This window comes from Vulpes lagopus, chromosome 11, assembly GCF_018345385.1.
Source record: "Vulpes lagopus strain Blue_001 chromosome 11, ASM1834538v1, whole genome shotgun sequence".
Classification (NCBI taxonomy): Eukaryota; Metazoa; Chordata; class Mammalia; order Carnivora; family Canidae; genus Vulpes; species Vulpes lagopus.
Window position 1 is genome coordinate 66,457,367 of NC_054834.1, and position 17,199 is coordinate 66,474,565.

General features: G+C 39.3%; 1 protein-coding gene across 10 annotated transcripts in view; it reads right to left on the reverse strand.

Moving 5' to 3' along the window:
* The window catches only part of ATG13 (autophagy related 13), a 52,563-nt gene extending 35,618 nt beyond the window's left edge, over positions 1-16,945 (reverse strand). For 7 of the 10 annotated variants that reach the window (XM_041773898.1, XM_041773897.1, XM_041773895.1 and 4 more), the window contains exons 1-2: positions 16,621-16,945; positions 16,133-16,183 (exon numbers count right to left, since the gene is read on the reverse strand). The gene's annotated coding sequence lies outside the window, so the exon portion shown is untranslated. Of the gene's footprint in view, positions 1-7,329; positions 7,495-16,132; positions 16,184-16,620 lie in introns of all 10 variants that reach the window. The other 3 variants (XM_041773888.1, XM_041773889.1, XM_041773890.1) reach the window with 3 other exon arrangements.
* Positions 16,946-17,199: the final 254 nt, after the last annotated feature.

Sequence of the window (17,199 nt, forward strand, 5' to 3'; positions counted from 1 at the left end):
CAAAAGAGAAGCTTCAAGTGATCAACATATTGCCTTTCCTAAAAGGAGACTATTTTGTGAAACTAAAATCATTTCAGATGGTTAACTGGTTATTATCCCACTATGAGGTTCATTTATCTTCCTCCACTTCAGAGGCAAGCAAATTGAAATTCCAACAAGACTCTAGAGAAGGGAGCCTAGATGACTTAGTTGGTCAAGTGTCCGGCCCTTTATTTTGGCTCAGGTTATGATCTCTGGGTCCTGGGATCTAGCTCCACATCAGGCTCTGCACTGGGCATGGAGCCTACTTGGGATTCTGCCCCCACTCTGCCCCTCCCCCATCTTGTCTGCCCCCCACTGTCCCCTATGTACTCACTCTCGCTCTCAAAAAAATTTTTTTGAAACAATTTATTTATTCATGAGAAACACACAGACAGAGGCAGAGACACAGGCAGAGGGAGAAGCAGGCTCCCTGAGTGGAGCCCGATGCAAGACTCAATCCCAGGACTCTGGGATCATGACCTGAGCCAAAGGCCGCTAAGCCACCCAGGTGCCCCATCTCAAAAAATTTTTTAAAGGAAGAGTCTTGAGAGACTTCTTACTTGATAGTATATGTCTTCAACTTTCTTTTCTTTAGACATTGCAGATGTTAGTCATTGTCTAGGCACACATAATTGCCTAGAAAACTGTTTACATTAAACGTGCAGATGCCCTGACAGGGTGGGTTTTCAGGCAGTGCATCAGCTGCTAGAGGATTGAGCCAAAGTAGGGCTTTTAGGTTATCACTTAGTTCAAGTCAAGGCCATTTTACCTTTTAGCATTCCAGTGTTTCAATTATATTGCAAACTCTTCTGCAAACTTTTAAATTTCTTATCCCTTCCCTGATAATGTGCTGAAATGTAAGTTAATCAGAGCTACTCACCATCTTCTTTATTAAATTTTTTGCCCTAGGGACAGAACCTAATTACCATGGATAATTTCAGATATTTACAAAAATTTCTATGTGGTTCCCACCAACATATATTTGATTATATTTATCAAGTGTTACTTTTATAAAATGGCTTAATTACATCAAAAATATATTTACACATCATAATCTTCCCACAAATACTGCTGTTCCCTCATCAACACCTATTTTCCCCAGACTCACCACTTACAGATTTTCCTGCTTGAAAAATAACCTCAAATTAAGGCTTTTCTTCAAGACTTGAAACATTTAACAACACAATTTTTTTAGTGGGCCCTGAATAACAATTTCAATTTAGTAACAGTCTCTGAACATTATTTTCCTTTTTTTCTTTTTTTAGAGATCTAGAGAACGCACTCATGAGAGTGGGGGAGAAGCAGAGGGAGAGAATCTTAAGCCGGCTCCTAGCTGACTTCAGAGCCTGCCATGGGGCTTTATCACCTGATCCTGAGATCATGACCTGAGCCAAAATCAAGGGTCAGACACTTAACTGAGCCACCTGGGTGCCACCATCATTTACATTAATAGAGATTCATAACAAATAACTTTTTGAGGTTCCCAAAGTGTTGAGAACATGTAGAGATTTATACCACACTAAAATGTTTTTAAACAAGTATCAAAAGTATAATAAATAAGCAAAATGTGGTATACACACAAAAATGGAATATTATTCAGCCTTAAAAAGGAAAGAAATTCTGACACATGCTACACCATGAACTTTGAAGAAATCAGCTAAGTGAAATAAGCCAGTCACAAAAGGACAGATGCTGTATGGTAATACTTATATGAGGTACTTAAGAGTGGTCAAAATTATCGCCAGGAAGTATAATAGTGATTGCAGGAGCTGGGGAGGAGAGAATGGGGAGTTAGTGTTTAGCAGTACAGAGATTCCATTTTACAAGATGAAAAAGTTATAGGGATGGATGGTGGGGATGGCTGCATAACAACGTGAATGTATTTAATATTGCTAAACTACACACTTTAAAATGCTAAGGTGGTAAATTTTATGTTATTTATATTTTAACACAACAACAAAGGAGACTATGCCATTAAATAAATTCTCCCCCCAAAATAAATAAATACATAAATAAATTCTCCTATTGTTATGTAATGGATTTAGATAATCATCAACATCCAAATACTAGGTAGAAGATTCTATAGCACTACTCCAGTTCAAAATATATAATCAACTAAGGGAAAAGCACACCTGACCAAATAAGTAGGTCCTATAGATCTTTGGCTCACTTTCATACTGAAATGCTAATTTTAACTTAAAAAAAAAAAAAAGAATTCTACTTAAATAACCAGATAAACATTTATCTCAACTATCTTCCCAATCTCAATAAAAGCACAGAAATATAAAGGCTGAAAATAGTGGCAGAAAAGGAAGTAACAAATAAAAGATATCAACAAAATATGGGGGGGGGTAGTGAACAGACTGGTTAAGTATAAAGCTTTCCATGCTTATGTTTATTTCTGTTCACCCCTAAAACATCATTAAAACAAGAAATGGCAGGGGCAGGGGGTTTAAAAAACATATACACACAGACCAAAAGAACAAGCATGGAGATAACAGCACCACAGTTCTGGAAGATAGAAAACAGAAGGAACAGATACTTAATTAAGCAGAGCAGAGCTGATACCCCAGCCAGCTGTTGGGGGAAACCCTAAACAAAGCAAGCTCATATAAGCCAAAGAACCCAAGAAAGGCCAAGGAATGAGTTACCAGATATCTCCTAAAGTAGAATGCCAGATGGGGCTGAATATAGGAAGATTATTTTATAAAAGTCCACAAAGAAGCAGTTAGACCCCACCCTGAGCCCTATACCCTTTTTATAACCCCACTGAGAGTAAAACTGCCCTTCCTCCCTAATATTAGAAGACTGGACATTAACTTTTTGGAAACAATAAATCAAAAAACATACTGGACTTCAATGATCAGGTCTATAACAGGCACTCTGTTATGAAGATTTACAACAGCTGTATTCTTGGGTTTCGAAAGGGGGAAAAACCCACTTTACTGATATTATAAAAATCTAATAGAAACAGAAAGAAAAAAAGGAAATATGCAAAGGCGAGCACAATAGTAAGCAGTAAAGGAGAACAAGACAGAGTTACATCAAATCGGGTACTTACAACATCTGACTTCATTAGCTGGGGAAGCCTAGTGGAGACATCCAGGCTGGAGTCCCAACTGAGAGGCCTGGGTAGAGTGTTCTCCCCTCAGGTGAGACTTCCAACTGAAAATCCTTTTAAGGGTTGTATTTATAGGGCAAATGATGGGGTCTGAAGTTAAACACTTGTGTTCACCTACGTGCAGTTTGGAGCAAGCTGCATTCCTATGTTATCATGCCTTGACATCTTCAAGGAGCCTACGCCATATGTGCTTGCCTCCCCTCCCAGAATCCATTCTGGGGGGGGGGGGGTTAGCCCAGTTAAGAGCAGGATGGGATATAAGACAAAATTTACAGCTCTTAGCATTCAGACTAGAAGGGCTAATTCTAACTTGGAGGCCAGCTAATGTCAACTAATCAGGCTCCCAAGGCCACTTATCCAGCACAAGTCTCACAAACAACATTCTTTAGCCTGTCTTCGTATGTGCAGGTCGGGGTGGTCAGTTACACAGAACAAATCACAGAAATCTCTACCATACAATATACATCCTCAGTCTCTGGAGACCCCTTCCTTCACTTGGCTTGAAAAACACTGGCAGCCATGTTGGAAGGTTTCATCAAATGCCTGGTGATCCCTTGGCTGTCCTTTTTACACTGAGCATAAAGCACCAAAAAGACAGCAGAAACTCAGGGTATATGAGGCTGGTAAACTGGTGGGGCTCAGGGGGTCATGGAGAACAAGCTGCCCCTCCCTCCAAACCTTTTCAATTGAAAGACCCTTAGTGTCAGTATATAGAGGTTTTGTCCTCTGAGGACACTACATTTCCCCCAAAGAAGCCTCCAAGAACCCTTATCTTGCTGGGGACAAGTTTTCAATTCCCTTAGGTAAATACCAAGGAGTGCAATTGCTGGATCATATGGTTAAGAGTATGTTCAGTTTTGTGTAGGGGGATGGGTGAGATAGGTGAAGGAGATTCAGAGGTACAAACTCCCAGCTATAAAATAAGTCACAGAGATGGAAAGTACAGCATAGGAAATCCTGTCAACAATATTTATGTATATCTCATTTCACTGATGACATATGATGCTAAGTATCTTTTCATATGGTTCTTTGCCATCTGTGTATCTTTGATAAGGTTTCTGCTAAGGTCTTTGATCCATTTTTTATTGGGGTGTGTCAGCACAAATATTATTTTCAAAATTGATTAGAATTTAAATAACGCTGTACCCACAAACCACTTTTAGATTTTTTAAAGAGAAAGCACATATGCACACGAGAGAAAGGGGTTAGGGGCAGAGGGAGAGGAAGAAAATCTTAAGCAGGCTCCATGCCCAGTGTAGAGATGATACGGAGCTCAGTCTCATGACCCTGAGATCATGACCTGAGCTGAAATCAATAGTCACACACTCAGGGCAGCCTGGGTTGCTCAGCAGTTTAGCACCGCCTTCAGCCCAGGGCGTGATCCTGGAGACCTGGGATCAAGTCCCATGTCTGGCTCTCTGCATAGAGCCTGCTTCTCCCTCTGCCTGTGTCTCTGCCCTTCTCTCTCTCTGTGACTCTCATGAATAAGTAAATAAAATCTTAAAAAAAAAAAAAAAAGTCACACAACCGACTGAGCCATCTAGGTGCCCCTCATAAAGCACTTTTAAACTCACATTTATCATGTAAGAATCTGTAAGTCTGGGGAGCCCTGATATTAAAACTCACAATTTTATATTTACTTCTCCAACTAACAATGGGAGAGCAGAGACAATCTTTTCTTGCTATTTTTTTTTCTACAGCAAGGATTTTCATATTTTCCCCAACACTGGTTTCAGAGGCAGATATACAATAAATGGGGGAAGGTTAATACTTCTTCAGAGTAGATTGTCAAGTAATAGGTGAATAAGGAATAACAAAATTACAAAAATCACCATTTTGCAACATTATGGAATAACTGACTCAAGAAAATCATTGTGGCAGTGGGGGTGGTGGGGCTCACCAGTAGATGATAAAAACCACTAAGTGACAGTTTGTTGGCAAATGAGATATTTACACAATCTTCCCACAGATTACCTATTACTTATAGAGAAGTCTGGTAGACACAATCTTAAAGTAATGAAAGAAACAAACCAACAATTGAAAAACTGACATTACATTCCTCTTGATGTGATATAGTAAAAAGGACATATCACTTATATAGCTTTCCTGCTAAAACTGTATAACCCGAATCTAACCACAAAGAAGCAATCAGATGAGCTTAAAAAGACAATGCATTTTACAAAGGAATTGGCTTGTAGTCTTCAAAAATGTCAATCTTCTGAAAGACTAAAAAAACAAAAAAGGCTGAAAACTATTAGAATAAAGGCAATTAAAGAGGTATAACAACTAAATGCTCGGGATGCCTGGGTGGCTCAGCAGTTAAGTGTCTGCCTCTGGCTCATCCTGGGATCTAGTCCCGCATCCAGCTCCCAGCATGGAGCCTACTTCTCCTTCTGCCTATGTTTCTGCCTCCCTCCGCGTCTCTCATGAATAAATAAAATCTTAAAAACAACAACAACAACAACAACAACTAAGTGCAATGCTTAATCATGGACTTTTAAAGATCTTATTTATTTATTTGAGAGAGAGTGTGCAAGTGACCATGCAGGAGCAGGGAGAAGGGAGAAGGGCAGAGGGAGAGAGAGAATCTCAAGCAGACTCCCCACTGAGCATGAAGCCTGATACAGGGCTTGATCCCAAGATCCAAGTATCATGACCTGAACCAAAGCCAAGAACGGGATGCTTAATTGACTGAGCCACCCAGGTGCCCCAATCATGGACTTCTAAAAAAGTTTCTATAGGGGAGCCTGCCCGGCTTTGTCAGTAGAGCATGCAATGCTTGATCTTAGGGTTTTAAGTTCAAGCCCCATACCGGGTGTAGAGATTACTTAAAAATACAATCTAAAAGAAAGAAAGAAAATCTTTAAAAAGTTGCTTTATGGGGATCCCTGGGTGGCTCAGTGGTTTAGTGCCTGCCTTTGGCCCAGGGCGTGATCCTGGAACCCCGGGATCGAGTCCCATGTCAGGCTCCTGGCATGGAGCCTGCCTCTCCCTCTACCTGTGTCTCTGCCTCTCTCTCTCTCTATGTCTATCATAAATAAATAAAATCTTTAAAAAAAAAAGTTGCTTTAAAGAACAGTATTGAAACAATTGGTAACATTTGGTACTGATTGTATACTAGGTAACAGTTAAATTTCTTGAATTTGATACAATTACACTTTGGTCAATGCTCCTCCTGAAAAAATACAAGTAACTTTTCTCAAGGGCCCAGCCAAAAAAAAGAAGGGGGGGGGGGGAGAAATCCTATATTATATAGCTTATGACATCTAGAGACATATGCTTTCTGACAAGTAGAGCATGTGGCAAAGCATGAATGATGAAGACATCAACGATTCATCATGAACGAAGAATCTAGGTGAAGAGTATAGGAGAGATCACTGTAAAATTCTTATAATTTTTCTGTAGATCTGATGGTTTTCAAATTTTTTAAATGAACAAATAAACTCTCATCAAATGGCTTATAACGGGTAGAAAACTAACTTTTACCCAGTATAAAACTTTCTAAAATTAGGTCTATCTCCTTGTAGACTCATTTCATTTTTTTTCAAAGATTTTATTTATTTATTTATTTATTTATGAAAGACACAGAGGGACAGACTCTCAAGAGGCAGAGGGAAAAGCAGATTCTATACAGGGAGCCCAATGCAGACTCGATCCTGGGACCATGGGATCACACCCTGAGCCAAAGGCAGACACTCAACCGCTGAGCCACCCAGGTGTCCCTAGACACATTTCAAATAGTTTTTCAAACATCTGAATGACTGCTCTGGCTGTACTTCCAAATTCTGTCATAGAAAATCCTTGCCTTAGAATAAAGTAGGCAAAGAGTTTAATGCACTGGGTCATGATACACAGGAGTTTAAACTCTCTGAGGGGGACACCCAACAAGGTGGACTGAATGATGTTAGTCCTCCCTCCTGCTAAAGCACTTAAAAATGCAGATAACATATGACAATAAAAGTTTTTTACATATAACTGAACAAGAAAAACTGAGAAATCCCAGGCTCCAGAAAAGGTAAGTCAATGCCATAGATGTAAAGAAAAATTGATGCCAGGGAACTGAGGCCTATGGGAAGCAAGGTCAGGTTCTTTTTTTTTTTTTTTTTTTTTTTTTCCAAATAGGCTCCACACCCAATGTAGGGCTTGAACTCACAACCCTGAGATCAAGAGTCACACGCTCTACTTACTGAGCTGGTCAGGCACCCCAAAGTCAGGTTCTTCTAATAAATATATGAGCACAAGCATCGGGAGAAGGGGAGGTTGTACCTCACTCTTACAGGCTGGTAGAAACCCAGTGCTCTGCTCAAAACTGCAGAGCCAAGTGCTGCTTGATCACAGAGGCCAGAAGAATCCTAGAAAAGCAATAAAGAGGGTTGTCATCCTATAATGGCAAGGTTTGGAGATGGGAAAATCACTCTCAAACTTCATAAGCATAAGTCAGTAAAGTGCCTAGTCAAGATCCAAAATTACATTACCTATAAGCATGGTAAGGAAATAAAAAGCTAAGAAGTTAATCTAAAAACTCATCCCTGAACTATTGTAACCCCTAGAAACAGGCAGAAGCAAGCCTGAAAGAGCTCTGGGAGAAGCTTTCAACAACTCTGGATTATCAAGAGCCTGCTGCCAGGCCACACTCACAACTCTTTCTCTCAACTTTTAGCTAGATGAATTCATAATTTTAAAATTTACAGACTGGGGCACCTGGGTGGCTCGGTTGGCAGAGCATGCAACTCTTGATGTTGGAGTCATGAATTAAAACTTCATGTTGGGGGTAGAGATTACTAAAAAAAAAAAAAAGTTAAACTTTAAAAAATTTAAAAAATAAAACTTACAGGCTACACATGGAAATAAAACATCAAAAATGCAAAAGAACATGACAATATGAGAGACTACACAACTGAGATAAGAGAGTGGGCAAGTTGAAAGAAAACATGCTTATTTGTAAACATGGCAAACATATAAAAGAGAAAGCTTATGGCAGCTAAAGAATGCTGTTTCAAATCATAAGTCAGTTTGGGCAAGACAGAACCATAGTTGTAAAGATCTGAGCATAAGGTAGCAAGGAAAGGTAGTTTTGAAAACTACAGAGTGTACCATATTAAGAGACAAGAGTAGCCTGGAAGGAAGGGGACACAGATCTAGAGTTTTTGAATGGGGCAGGCAGGGTGACTTAGGATGTTGAGAAAGCTAAGAGGTTTTTTCTCTTTTTTAAAATCATTTTATATAGCTTTTCTTAAAAACTGAGATATAATTCATGTATCATAAAGCTCGCCATTTTAAAGTGTACAGATTGGTGCTTTTTAATATATTCACAAAGATGCACAATCACCACATTTTCATTACAGTCCAATGGAATGTCACATCTGTCATGAGTCACTCCTCATTTCTCTCTCCTTCTAGGACCTAGTACTACCACTAATTCACTTTGTAGCTACAGACTTGCTTATCCTGGACATTTCATATAAAGGAAGTTACGTAATATGTGGTCTTTGTCACTTGTTTCTTTCACTTAGCAAAAGGTTTTCAAGGTTCAATCTATATTATAGAAGGTCTCAGTACTTCATTCCTTTTTATGGCCAAATAATATTCCATTGTATGGCTACACCACATTTTGTTTACTAATTCATCAGCTGATGAACATCTGAGCTGTCTCCATTTTTTTGGCTATTATAAATAATACTGCTAAGAACATTCATGTACAAGTTTTTGTGTTAACATATGTTCTCAACTCTTTATATACACCTACAAAGGGAATTACTGGGTCATATGGTAATTCAACATTTAACTTTTTGAGAAACTGCCAAACTGTTTTCCAAAGCAGCCATACCATTTCACATTAGGTAATGGGTTGAATTTTAAGATTAGCACACAAAATGAGGACAAAAGGGACAGAGATGACAGATATTACGTATAGGTCTTCTTTTCCTTTTTCTCCAAGTACTTCCTTGTTCTTCACAGTCCATCTCTATTCCTCCTTTCCGTTTTTATCCGTAATACACAACCCAGACAAATACACTATTATTTTTTTTAATTTACCGAAACAGTGGATATTCTTCTCTTAGGAAGCAATTAAATGTAGTTATATTTTGTATGACTTCAAGAGAACTTTTTAAAAAGTTTTTATTATGAAAAATTTTAAGCATCACTCATCTTCAACAATGTGGGATAAGGTCTATACTTAGCCTTTGCCAAAAACACATGTAATTTCTCTCTGGAAGAAAATAATGTCACCTTGGCCTGCAAATTATGATTTTTCATATATAATATTTGGCACATATTACAATAAACTGAGCATTCATGGAGATAAACCCAAATGACCAAAATCTAATAGCTACAACAGACATTAGAAATAAATAATTATAACACACATTCTTAAAAATTACTATGCTTAATATGCTCAATTAAATAAAGCACAAAATTGAGGATTCTGAGAACTAAACACTGCAAAATGAACCAAGTAGAAATTATAGAACTAAAAAACAAAACATTAAATTAAGAACCCAATGGTTGAGTCTAACAGCAGATTAGACCAGCAGAAGTTAGAGTGAACATGAATATAGGCCAAAAGAAAATATCAGGAATGAAGTAAAGAAAGGCAAAAGGATGGAAGATAAAGAAAAGCGTATGAGAGGGACCCCTGGGTGGCTCAGCGGCTGAGCGCCTGCCTTTGGCTCAGGGTGTGATCCCAGGATCCAGGATCAAGTCTCACATCGGGCTCCTTGTGGGGAGCCTGTTTCTTGCTCTGTCTGTGTCTCTGACTCTCTCTCTCTTTCTGTGTCTTTCATGAATAAATAAATAAAATCTTTAAAAAGAAAAGAAAAGTGTATGAGAGACACAAAATGACCACATGCTTATAGGATACTTTTGAGAGTGAAAGGGCATGATTTAAGGTATTTAATCATACCATGAAAATAGGTACAAAATGAGACATGTGGTTACCTGAGACACAAAGGACACAGGAATAGGTCTAACATATGTGTAAGTGGAGTCACAAAGGAAGAGGAGAAACAATAAATGAGAAGCAAAATTAGGAAATACTCAGCTAAGAATTTTCATGTAAAGGGGTAAAGAAAAATAAAGGGGGTAAGTATGTTCTGGCCAGATTACTAGGGAGTCATCAAAGTGAGCAAAAGAGACTCTAAAAGTAGGGAGTCAATGTAGATTTTTCTTTGGATAAAGATTTAGGGACATTAATCTGAATACAGAGGGGAAGATAAAGAAAAGAGACAAGAAGCAGAGAGACCAGCTAAGAAGTTTCTTCAGCAATCCAGACAAGAGCTGGTGATAACACTGGATTTAAGGTGACACAAACAACAAAAAAGAAAAGGACAAATAATTCCAATGAAACAACTGGATAATTTGGCAAGAGATTATATAAAAATGACTCCAGATAGTATTTCCAGTCCTTCAAACAGGGAAAAGTTATGGGTGTCTGGGTGGCTCAGTTAGTTAAGTGAGTCTTGATTTCAGCTCAGATCTTAATCTCAGGATTGTGAGTTCAAGCCACTCATTGGGCTCCATGCTGGGCATGGAGTTTACTTAAAAAAAAAAAAAAAAAAAAAAAACCTGAAAAAAGTTAACTAAAGTTTACTAAAAAAATGTCTGTTTTCCAGTTTTGTTTTGTTTTGTTGTTGCTGTTTGAGAGAGAGAGAGAACATGTGAATGGAGAGGGGTAGAAGGAGAGGGAGAGAGAGAGAGAATCCTCAGGTAGACTCTATGCCCAGAGCAGAGCCTGACACAGGGCTCGATCCCAGGTTCCTGAGATCATGACCTGACCCAAAACCAAGAGTCAGAAGCTTAACTGACTGCTCTACCAGGCACCCCTCTGGTTTTTAACATAGAATTTTTTAATGTTTTAGATTCAGACTGAAAAGCTCAGTATGGCAAATCAGGAATAACTAAGAAAAAGTTCAAGTACAAACAGAACAAAACAGTAATTTCCCCACTTTCTAAGTATTAGGATTATTATTAAATTGTAGAGACCTTCTTTTCCATTTATAAAATTCTTTGCAGACAACTGAGGAATAGAACAGAAAGGTTTAAACAACTGAAACAGGCTTCCTACCTAAAGAGTTACAAAGGAAGTTTGAAAATAAAGAAATAAGCAGATATACTCAGCTTTAAAAAAAGAGAGAATGAGGAAAGAAAGAAAAGAAAGCAGAAGTAGCATTATTTACAAAATTCTAGGCCGAAAGTGATAAAATGAGATTAAAAGGGATACTGAGTAATGACAAAATACTCTCAGAAAATATAATAACTGTAAACCTTTATACATAAGCAATACAGCAATAAAATACATAAAGCAAAAATTCCTAGAGATACTGGGAGAGCTTGATCAAACCAAAACTATACCTGAAGATTCAACATACTTCTCTGACAGTACAAACAAAAATACAGAGGACTTGAATAATAATACCAAGTCTCTATGTAATAGTATTGACAGGGCAAGTCACTCAATCTCTTTTTTTTTTTTTTTAAGATTTTATTTATTTATTCATGAGAGACAGAGACAGAGGCAGAGACCTAGGCAGAGGGAGAGGCAGGCTCCCTGTATGGATCCCGAGATCACAACCAAAGGCAGACACTCAAACACTGAGCCACCCAGGTGCCCTGTCACTCAATCTTTTTGTACCTCAGATTCCTTTTTTTTTTTTTTTAAGATTTTATTTATTTATTCATGAGAGACACAGAGACACAGAGAGAGAAGCACAGACACAGGAAAAGGGAGAAGCAGGCTCCACGCAGGGAGCCTGACATGGGACTCGATCCCGAGTCTCCAGGATCACACCCTGGGCTGAAAGCAGCGCTAAACTGCTGAGCCACCTGGGCTGCCCCTCAGATTCCTTTCTTACAAAATGTTGGTAAATAAATACCTAGTTCATTGAGTTGTGGTGAGAATTAAATGAGATAATGAGTACTTGCTACATTGAGACCCTCAATAATTATCTTGTTATCTAACTTGACCTTTCATATTCTTCTCTCAGGTTCAGGAAATGTAATAAATTAATCATGCTCTTGACCGTTAAAAAAAATTTTCCCGGGATCCCTGGGTAGCTCAGCAGTTTGTGCCTGCCTTCAGCCCAGGGCGTGATCCTGGGGTCCCGAGATCGAGTTCCATGTCGGGCTCCCTGCATGGAGCCTGCTTCTCCCTCTGCCTGTGTCTCTGCTTCTCTCTGTGTGTGTGTCTCATGAATAATAAAATCTTAAAAAATTAAAATTTAAATTTAAAAAATTTTTTCCAAGATGCTTTTGCCCATAATCCAAAAAAACTAGAAATATACAACAAAAAGTTAACCATGTATAAATTAAGAAGCTTCTTATAATAAACGCTGAAATAAAAACCAAAGTTACAATTATCTAGAAACTAACAAAATGGAGACTATCTGACAACAAAAAAGAGATACAGTAAAAGAATTCAGAAGAAAATGTATAGCCTTAAGTTACTTTAAAAGACTTAAATAAGTATTCAATTTAAGAAACCAGAAATCAAATGAACAAAAAAAAAAAAAAATGGCAGGTGAGAATAAAGATAAAGCCGTTCTTATTAACTACTTATTTCAAAGAATAAATAAGGCCAAATACCTGGTTTCTTGAAAATTCCAACTGAAATAGATTTGGAGTAAAAACATCCTTAAACTTATATTTAAAGCAGGACATCCCAATCTCAGTATTTCGCAGTATAATCTCTCCTAATGACCTAATAGTTGTGGGCAATATAGAAAGAATTGGAGAGGGTGGGGAACAAACAAGCCTTACGACTGGAGAGAATGAGAGGATTTTTAGCTGCGTCTCTTTCACATTTGTATGAATCAAAAGTCAAAAGTGAAAGCAGCATTTTCCAAAATAACACTATTCAGTTAGCACTGCTATAAATTCTTTAGTTACCTTTATTTTACTAAGAAGATACTACTGGCTGGCAGTCAACTCTGCATGTTAATGGAGTTGTTTTTCTAAGTAGTGGTGCCCTTCTCTTGTAACCAAGGACATATGGGGGAAACCATGAGGACAAAACAAATTTCTTGTGCCACCTACACTGGCACTGAGAGGATTTCTCTAATAAACTGACCCACCGTTTATAGTTAAAAACAACTTTTTTTTTTAAACAACTATTTTAAATTAACTGTAAATCCCTTTAAGGATTTAGAAACCTACTTAAAACATCGAAAACTAATTTTTTTTGAAGATTTTATTTATTCATGAGAGATACATAGAGAGGCAGAGACATAGGCAGAGGAAGAAACAGGCTCCCTGCAGGGAGCCTGATATGGGACTCAATCCCAGGAATCCGAGATCACGACCTGAGCCAAAGGCCAATGCTCAACCAGTGAGCCACTCAGGTGCCCCTAAAACTAATTTTACATTCCTGTAAGGATTTTAAATCCTTTTAAGATTTAAAACCAAACTATAAGAAAAGTTTGTTGATAGTCCTTGGGCAGAGAGGCCTAGATAGCCTCCTTTGCATTCTTCCCGGCTATACTGCCCTTATCCTATCAGGGACTACTTACAGTTTTTATTGGTTTCCAGAATCTGACTGAGAGGAAGTAAGGACCAGCAGCCCATGAGCCCTCTCCTATATTAAACCCATGAATGAAAAAATGGTGCCTTACTCAGCTGAACATCCCAAACTGGAAATTACTTCTAAATTATCCACATACAAAATCTAGGTAGCCTTTGTTCAATAATTAACTTTTAGTGAAAAAAAATTAACTATAGTATTTGAAGACTCTCAAGTGAACGTAACAAACCAAAAGTCTTAGGCAGTATGAGGTAAATAGCCTGCATTTCTTAATGAGCCTCTATGCCTTTTTTGCATTAAAAAATAAAAATGAAAACAAAGTTGAATAATAGAGTCATAATGAGGAATTTAGGTGTGCTCATCCTCTAATCTAAACAGCCCTCTAACCCAGTGTTAAGAATGGAATTATTCAGGCAGTCCAGGTGGCTCAGCGGCTTAGCACCGCCTTCAGCCTAGGGTGTGATCCTGGAGACCCAGGATTGAGTCCCATGTCGGGCTCCCTGCATGGAAACTTGCTTCTCCCTCTGTGTCTCTGCCTCTCTCTGTGTCTCTCATAAGTAAATAAATAAAATCTTTAAAAAAAAAAAAAAAAGGAGGGGATCCCTGGGTGGCTCAGCAGTTTGGCGCCTGCCTTTGGCCCAGGGCGCGATCCTGGAGTCCCAGGATCAAGTCCCACGTCAGGCTCCCGGCATGGAGCCTGCTTCTCCCTCCTCCTGTGTTTCTGCCTCTCTCTCTCTCTCTGTCTATCATAAATAAATAAATAAATCTTTAAAAAAAATAAAAAAGATTAAAAAAAAGGAATAAAGAATTTTAAATGAAGTTTCAGGGGCACCTGGGTAATGCAGTCGGTTAAGCGCCCAGCTCTTGGTTTTGGCTCAGGTCTGGTCTCAGGTTCATGAGATCAAGCCCCCAATCAACCCATGCTCAGCACTCTCTCTCTAAAATAAATAAACAAATCTTTAAAAATGAAGTTTCAGCGGTTTTCAGGTATTGCTAAGGTTAATAACTTCTCTCCAGATAAAGATTCCAAAACAAATACTTTCCACTCCCATTTAAGCAAAATATAATGCAGAGTATGGGAATGCACCTTATCAAGTGGGTACAATAATTTCTACAGTGGGTACTTTTTCTCAGTAGGCAAAATTATCTTTGGATATTTTTGGGTAGAACTTGGGTCTCTGAAAATTCAAAGGTTAATGTCTTCTTTTTGCATTTAGGCTATGGGCACCCTGCTCTGAGTCATAAGCTAATACAGCTAATTCAGGTGGATGGGGGCAGGAGAGATAATAAAGATCTCTTGCCTCCACATTCATACAGTATAATTCCATTGTGCATATATGGTAGGACTTCACTGTGTCCAGCTGATTCTTAATCCTTAAATAAAACAATATAAGGAGTGTTTAGTAGCTCAAGATCTGCAGCTTTTCCAATTATTTTATTCAAGATTTTATTTATTTATTTGAGAGAGAGAGCACAAAGGGAAGAGGGAGAGAGAGAGAAGCAGACTTCCCACTGACCACGGAGCCTGACTTGAGGTTCCACCCCAGAACCGCAGGATCATGACCTGAGCCACAGGTAGATGCTTAACTGACTGAGCCATCCAGTTGCCCCAGATTCAACTTTTTATTTTTATCTTCTTAAAAATATTTTATTTATTTATTCATGAGAGACACAGAGAGAGGCAGAGACACAGGCAGAGGGAGAAGCAGGCTCCATGCAGGGAGCCTGATGCGGGACCTGATCTCGGGTCTCCAGGATCACGCCCTGGGTCGAAGGGAGGCGCTAAACTGCTGAGCCATCCAGGGATCCCTAAATTCAACTTTTTAAACTCAATTTTAATAACCACTCCTAAAATACAAATATACAATAAGAACTGTTAAGTTTAAGTACAATAATGGAAAGCCCAATGGTTTGCAATTTTTATGAAATGTGAATATCAAAAGTTGCCATATTCTTAACTTTATACCCAAAGGGGTACAATTTGAAAAGTGCATAAATTAAGTACACTTATCTTATTATACAGATCAGTATATTTGACACTTGCTTCAGCACTTATTGATCATCCACTGTGCATTAAAAATATTAACTCAGGATTCCATTTCACAAGCATTTACGTCTGCTTAGCTGAAAAATGGAGTTGAAAACAAAAAAAAATGTGTAATTTAGTTGGAGCCACCACAGCAGCACAGAAAAGGACTAACACTTATAAAACACATGAAAACCTAGAAATTAATTTAGTGTAAAGGAAAGGTCTGTTGTTTCTTATTATTGGATACGTCTCACTCTAAGTGTTTAATAAATTCTACCATCTTGGAAGACGAGTTTTAAATTAAGTATAATGATCCAGCTCTCTAAAGGGAAAATACTGAAAGCGAAATGCTTCGGTCGATTGACAAGGCAAACTGAGAACTGACTTGGAAAGTGAAAACGGAGGTGAGTTAGTAATGAACCCAAAAAGGTGCTTAGCCACTTACCCAGAGATTTATTAAATGAGAATGGATCACAGCTTTCCACAGGTCGTTCCACTGCCGGTAAGAAGATAGTGGTGAACTTTGGGTCCCTTTTTTTAACTAGTCAACAGCCACCCTCACCTACACGCGGAGTACATATTTCGCACTCAGCAAGCTCCTCCCCCTCCCCAACAAATCTTGATTGAATGAAAACCTACTTCACTCATATTGATACCAACCCCGGACTTACGGTCTCACAAATTACCTCCAAAAAGACTTACATGATAACCCAAAAAACTGAGAAAGTAGGTGAAAGCTTTGGGGATTTCTGTAAACACTAGGAGCCAGAGAGCCAATGGGGCCTACACCAGCCCGACTTCCCAAAGCTCTGGGGACTGTACTGCGGCTATTCAGCTTCGTTCTCACAAGGAGGTACCCGATAGGCCGCAGATCCATAGCCTCCCACCCGGGGGCGCTGAGCGACCTGGGGGTATCCCCACTAAAGTTAGTACCTGCGAAGCTGCGACATAGAGTGTGGCTCGGGGCTCTCATTACGGAGGCCGAGGCCTGGGGCCGGCCAGCTGCGCCTCCTGGCTGAGGGCTCTGCGCTCCGGAGCTGCAGTGACAGCAGGGGTCGCAGATAGATACCTCACGCTTCAGGAGGCTCGTGGCTCGTGGGCCCGGGTGTTTCACTCCTAGGACTGCGCGAGTTGTCGCACTCACATTGACCGGCGCTCTTCAAGAGTGCCCTCACAGCTCAAGCGATCACTCCTGCCTTAAGCCCAACAGCCGGTGGCCTCCCGGCACCGCCATCGTGTTTGTTTTCATCCGCTCGGATGAAGGCGGGGGGGGGGGGGGGGGGAGGGCTAGGAGGAAATACAGCTGCCAAACCTCATCCGCACTTTCGCTACAGCGTGGACGCCCTGTTTCAACTCTTTCCTCTTTATTCCCATAAAAGTTGATTTCCTTTCCATGTAAATCTTTCTCACCAATTTTTCCAAGTGTCTCAGGAGGAAATAAAGTCGCAAAGACGGAGGTTCTTTGAAAGAGTGAGAACGTTTGGGCCGAGTGTGGAATGTGCGCCGCCGAAC